A 7,244-nucleotide genomic window follows, 5' to 3' on the forward strand; every position below is an offset into this window, starting at 1 on the left:
CGTACAATTTTTTTTTCTTTTTCTTAACAAAGTTAAGAGTGCATGCAAATGCTTACAATGTTCTTTTTGACTGTTGGAATAAATAAGTATGATAACTTAATTTATATACATTAAATGGTTATTATTATGGTTGGATATTGGTTAGTGCTGCCTTGTTTAAGCATAGGTGATCAGTCCATGCCTAACTAAGGCTAGGCTACTCAATATCTGCTCCTGACAATAACCAGGGTATTTAAAATACTGATATATTATCATAAACTTAAATCGGAATAGGAGGTGAATTTGTGTATCATTAGCTGAGTATATGATTGTTTTAAGATTACTTTTATTGAATAAATTAATAAGGCAAATTTAATATAAATAATTTTAAATCCGAGATTAGCGAAATCTTCAGATTTTGTGGAGATGTCACCAGAGGGTGATTGTGATTAAAGAAATATTTTAGTGAAATCGAAGGCCAAAAACATTTTATAGTTTCAAGAGAATCAAAGTGCTTATTGGGATTATTTTGATTTTGAATATGATAGCTTAAAATATCATATGGGACCTGGAATTGAATACGAATTGTGAGCAATTTAACTGGGTTTGAACAAAACGAGTGGTAATAAGGAAGTTCGGACATCTTTATAACAGAAACCATGGAAAATCGAGTTTTTCAAGAAATTCATTAATTTGATATTAAAAAGTCATTGCTTTGTAAAACGAGGTTTTACTATGCAAAGATCAACTATAGTGAAATGATATTTGAACTTTTGATTAAACAACAATTGGTATAATGTCCTCCTATGGTCTTCCTAATTTGAATGAACCATAAGTACAATAATATGGATTTACCAAGAAATGTAAAAATTTGCTACTATGAAGGAACTCCTCATGGTATGATGCCTATGAGAAGGAGTAGAAACACGAGAGTTAACTTACTATAGGCAGAAGTCAGAGTTTTAATAATATAAAAACTTTACTTGGATTTCCGTGTGATACTAGTGTGATGTTATTATGGAATGTCGAAATAAAATAGAATAGAGAATTTTACAAAGGTAGGTGATTCCTTTGTGCAGTGTGATTATAATTAGACTGTGCACCGATGTTTGTGAAATCTCGTTATAACGTATCTTAGCGAGATCTGTGTCGTTGGTAGAATCGTATGGCAAGAGTGTTTCTTCCTAATTAGTAGTTTTCTACTGACAGAATTAGTATTGGTGTCATCGTGCCCAATTTATACTTTTCAAAGTTCTTGCCTTGGAAAGTCGTGTGTGATATATTTCAACGTCTGTGGACGTATATTTAAGTTTTATGTGTTTTCTTGTGCGTTAGCACAACTTTATATGTTTCTTACTTGTGCATTGTAAATTTTTATACTTTCGATGATATCCTTTCTTTAAAGGGTTCTCATTGTATGAGTTACGAGGTAAATGATCAAACAAAATAATGTTTGATATTGTAAAAGAGATTCCTGATAGAGAATTCTAGACACGGATGCTTGTACTTTATTTCAATTTGTCAATCCTTATGGGTTTTTGGAATTTGCTTATAGATATACCTATCTATATAATCACATATTTCACATGCTGAAATAAACATACCATTTATCAGGTCAATGTATTTAACAGATTCATATTTCCAAGAACCACTCAGGTATTTGGTCATGATACTATTTAGGGAAATCTTGTCACTGATTTGACATATCATTTACCCCGTCTTATCCGGTTCGCGCCGGAGCGGTAATCTCAATATGTCCGGTCAAGCTGGAGAGTCTGCTACTCTATACCCAGTTTTGCCGGAAAATTTTCTATTTCCCATAAATAGTATCTTTTCAAAAAGTGCCTCTTTTATTAGGGCTTTTATCAAGGAAATTTGTATCCCCATAACATATCTTATTCTGGACCAAATAATATCAATAAGCAGGAATAAATAGCAATTAAGTGCTATTGCCTGCTAACCGTCATACCAGTATCCATTACTTTATATAAGTAACAAGTTGACGCTACCCGCGCGTTGCAGCGGGAATTGAATATCAAAGTTTTCATAATCAAATGCGAATATTCTTTATATATGAAAAACATATTTCTAGGTTATGTTATTTAACCATAGTAATGTACTCAACATTTGGCAAACCATATAAACAAATATTAATAATCATCTTGAGTATTACTCGCAAACCATATCTTGTCATTGATGGTTTAAGTTGGCTATTGCCTCTATTGCATCTCCCTAAGTCCATCCTTACTCGTAGGTGATATTGCGCCTCCCCCTTTATAACGCCCCATAGCGCCGTCGCACACCGTCCCGAGCGGCGCCATACGGCGGGCTCTGCCCTCCCCCGTGAAGAATATAACGGTGTGAACATTATTCCTTCTCTCACACACGTATATATATATACATTGAAGGGTATAACCCCACTACATATCAATGTGATATAACCCCTGAAGGGGGTGACCACGGTCTAACTTAAAAGGAAGGTCAGAGTGTGTGAAAAATATTAGCAATATAATATTAACCAATTGATATTTATGTGTTGAAGCTTACATGATTATCTACAAAAAGTTATCAAAGATCTTGTCGTTTTGCGTATGGTATCCATCTTCTTATTACTCTTATTTGAAGGGGTTCTTCATTATCATGTGGTCAAATCGTTGATATCTCAATGAACTTCATTTTGAGGTTCCTGTGATGCAATGAAATGGTAAAAAGAGATACAATGATAAAATATAAATGGTCAAATATAAGAAAAAAGTACCGGTTGTTGAATAAATAGATTTGAATAAATGAATGAAATAAGCAGTAAAAATTGTAAATAAACACTTAATTCATTGACAAAAGTGAAGAATGTAGGGACAATACAACACTAAATAGTTATAAATTTGGTAATCTAAAATTCTAAATCATAACAAAGACAAAAGAAAGAATACATTTAAAGTATATTAGTTATCTGTGCTGAATTCAAAAAATATAACACAATAGAATAAGTATAAGTTAATGATCTACTAACTTTGTAGTATAATTTTTTCTCATTACATGAATAGCAATCAAGAAATTCACGGAAAACGTGATTTTTAGACAAAAAAAATCAACATAGATCCACAATTATAATCGTATAACAATCAAATGTGAACTGCACCATAATTGTAATTCAATTTTTGAGAAGGAACAAAGTGGGCTAAAAAGTTTCATACAGAATCATCAAAAATATATTAACACATGAATAGTGGATGCGGAATTTACACAGATGTGATTCAAGTGGATAAGTAAGTGCAACAGGTGCCACATATCCTATAAAATCCCACACCATCCTAAGGAAATATAGGATACTACGATGTGAAGATATTAAATTTAAACGATTATATAATAAAACCCACTGATTGATCAATCCAGTGATTATGTATTAAATATTGCATGTGAACGCTACACTAATGAGATTGAAGCAAAGTGCACCATATTGAGAATCAAAAAAGGGGGACACTGATAAGCATGGAATACACGATGAAATAAAACAGAAATGAAAAAAGAGAACACATATTCATCATATGTACGGAAAGAATATCAAATGAAAATAATATCCCAATTAACATTCAAGTTGAGCGACTGTGATTCAGAATAAGCATAAGCGATTGAAATTACAATCAATTAGAGAAAATATGATAAGCATTTAATGATTGAATGGAATCAACAGAGGCAAGAGACATGTACCTTGGATGGCGAATTAGATGTTTTTGGATGAACAGCGGTTAAAGACGTGAAGAAGAAGAAGAAGAAGATGATGGGGAAAATGTGATTGTAGAAACTGGGAATATGAAACAGTTTTGAGAATAAAGTGGGATTGAAATGTATGAGATGATTATGATTAATTAAATATAAGCAGAATACATAGAGGGGTCAGAGCATATATTTTTTTATTAATTAATTCATGAGGTTTGTCTTTGGAGAGCAAATATTATTTTATTAATTCATGAGGTTTGTTTAAACAGTGTGACTTGTGAGGAAAAGATGGTCGAGTGTGACGAACATCTATAGTATTAAGAGAAAAGGTTTTCAATAAACAGTGTGATTGATGAAGCGTGACTTTTCGGTAGCATGTGGTGGCTTTTTAGTTTTTGTAGTATTATTATATAATTTAATTAAGTAAAGGGGTATGTATGTTTGATTTTTAAGAGTTACAACTTTTCATTCTAAAGAGGCAACCCAAGTTGCTTTTTGTATAGTTATATAATTTACCTTAAAATTTACTTTTAAGGCAAAATTCTTAAATTCAAGTCTAAATACCATCCAGAGTGCCATCAGATAATATTAAGTTTCTAATTCTCCGTTTCACTTAGGTATTATCATAACACCTAATTGTGTAACCCAGTGGCTTAGCTTATACTAAGGCATCTTTTCTTATGTTCCAGTCTAACTGCTATCAGTTGTGCTACCATTTAATAGAAATCTCCTAACTCTTTTTTATTTAGGCTTTAGGTATTATTATCACAACACTTATAGGCTTAAAGCAGTGGCTTAGCTCTGATACCACCTTCTGTCACGACCCCCGACCCACCCTGGACGGAATCGGGTGCCGTGAGCAGTCCCGTGGTACCGGTGATTATTTTTATTTTGAAAAACATTGCAGCGGAAATTTCATCAGGACCGTGAGTTAGGAAAAATATCAGAGTTTAAAAAAAACACCGGATTTTATTTATTAAATAGATGGGATAAACCCATGTTTTACAAAGGTAGCTTTTAATATAAAAACGATATTTCTTAATTTGATTTAATTAATGAAATAAGCCACTTCTTGATGCCTTCGGTGCCGGATCCAATTCTTACTCCGATATACTGTAATTACCTGAAACGTGTTTTAAAAAGGTTTTTGTCAGCGGGAAATACTGAGTGAATCATTCTGTTTTCTAAAACGACCCGTTAGTTATAATTTACAGTATTAAGAGCGATTACAATGTTTCTATCAACCAATTATCAAGAATGGGTATTTGTCACTCGATTCATTTCTGTGACTGTGGTCATACCACTATTGGGTCCCGTTGCCCAAATAGTGACGGTGTACTCACACAGAGTAATAATAACTCACATAGAGTAATATTCACTCACATAGAGTGATAATAACAGTAATGTGCACAATACCCCACATACCAGCTGTAATTTGGTGATTACAAAGACTTAATCCCTGTAATTATAACCTTGAAAATAATTTGAGGTATTGTAATACTTACTCACAAACTGTGAAAAACAGTTTAAAAAGAAGAATGACTCACAAACTGTGAGAAAAGAGTTTATAAAAGAGGAATGACTCACATTATAATCATGTAGATTCATACGGCCAAAGTTTAGTCTACAGATAAGCCTTGATATATTGCAGATTTATATAGGTAGAGCTTAGCCTATTGAGTTAGCTTTGTAATCTAGTGCACACAACTAGGTAGGTAACTTAATACCGCAGTTACGTCAATTCACGAGATTAAACCTTCACAGCGATTAATCAGTGCAATACTCGATAATTCAATCGGATTCACAACGAATAACAGAGCATAGTCCGAATTCGAACAGCACTCTAATATTCAAGTCGAAATCACGACGAATAATCAAAGTACAAGCTCAATTGAGCAGCACCCGGACTATCGTTGGATAGTTATAATCGATCGGACGTTGAATCGTAATAGCGATCGAGTTATTACCCTGATTGCGGCAGCGTTTCGGTAATTGTGTGTGTTTGTGTAGTATTTTGGCTATAACTTAGCGTGTACAACGAATTTCTTCGTCGTTTTTGTGCTAGAAATCAAGTCCCAGACTCCTCTATTTATACCTGAAATTTGACACCGTCGCGTAGCGCGAGGGGTATCACTATAGGCGTCGCGCTACGCGAGTGGTAACCTATGTTACGCGAAATTTGTCCCTGTAGCGTAGCGCGAGGGGTAACCCCTATAGGTGTCGCGCTACGCGAGTGGTCACCTATTTTCTATAGGTAGCTTCGTGTCTAAGTAACTTAGCTGAGTTGATAAAATTGTAAAATTCAAAACGGCCAGCAATTTATTTGATAATCGTAACTAGGGTTTTGCCCCCCCTGAGTTTTAGGGGCCCTGATCTTGATTCTGATTGTTCTGGAAATTTTAGGGTTAGTGCAGAATTACTTGGGTTTCTTAATTAGGGTTTTCTTAATAGCTAATTACCATCCTAATTATGGATTTTAGTGGCAGTTGTTACAGTCTGGTACAGGTGTTCCTACTCCACCAACCTCGAATTCTCTAGTTCTCTCTCTAGAAATTGTAACAATGAAAATCAAAGTGTTCAAACCCTAAAACAAGTTGTAAACTTGTTTATATACCAACTAAAACCCAAGTCCCTACATGGGCTCCCCTTGGGCCTGCTTGGCCCACATGGCCTAAAGCTTGGCCCAAGTGACCTGTAAAGGTCCAAAACCTAATATAAACTAACCCGGTACGACCCAGTTCGTAACCATAACTCGTTGGATTAATTTGATGCGTCAGTCTCACACTTTAGGGCCTAACAATCTCCCCCTAGACTGATGCCATCAAATTGTCTTCATACTTGAAATCAGCAACGTCTTCAACGAAATCTATGGTTGACGCCATGCTGCAGATGTTTAGGAAGTTCTTGACTTCTGAACTCTCAGCACTGGGTCTCTTTCTTTAGCTTTTGTGGTTAGCTTCATATCAGGATCTCGATCAGCATTTGCTTGAAAATTTTGTCAAAAAGAATGTGAGAGGAGGATTCTCAGCAGCTCTTTTCTTCTTTAGTCTTTGTCTTTCAAGCAGGTTCATGGTACTTCTTCAAATGTACTTTCACTGTCAGGCGGCGTTTCGTATCCGGTTCTTCTGACTCAGGTACATCTTGTAGTCGAGCTGCTCCAGGCTTCTTCAGCAACTAACAGCATCTCAGTCTTCAACAATCCCTGTTCTGGATTGAAATTAAGTTCTGCACATGCTCACAAACTCATAAGCAAACATTTCTTATGCAACAGGGAGAGTACCACATGAACACTAGGTACATCCAAGTACTTGTACTCGGATTTCATAATTTAAATTCTTTCAACTTTTGATGATCAGTCAAATCTTCAAGAACGGTTATATTTTTAATTTTAAGAAAAACAATTAAGCACTCTATTTTTGGATTTTTGATTTTATAGAAAAACAAGACGCTATTTTTGTATTTTTGATTTTTTTTATTTTTTTTAATTTTTTTAATTTTTTTTAAGAACTAAAAACAAATAAAGACTCAAAATATAAACAACTACCATA

The 7,244-nt window shown here is 34.3% G+C and overlaps 1 long non-coding RNA gene across 1 annotated transcript; it reads right to left on the bottom strand.

Moving 5' to 3' along the window:
• Positions 1 to 2,466: 2,466 nt before the first annotated feature.
• LOC110935252 lies at positions 2,467 to 4,089 on the bottom strand. Its single transcript, XR_002588986.2, has 2 exons — positions 3,688 to 4,089; positions 2,467 to 2,665 (listed from the first exon to the last, which is right to left on the bottom strand). It is a non-coding gene; the product is annotated as an uncharacterized LOC110935252 (long non-coding RNA).
• Between the last annotated feature and the right edge of the window lie 3,155 nt (positions 4,090 to 7,244).

Source organism: Helianthus annuus, chromosome 4 (genome assembly GCF_002127325.2).
Source record: "Helianthus annuus cultivar XRQ/B chromosome 4, HanXRQr2.0-SUNRISE, whole genome shotgun sequence".
Classification (NCBI taxonomy): Eukaryota; Viridiplantae; Streptophyta; class Magnoliopsida; order Asterales; family Asteraceae; genus Helianthus; species Helianthus annuus.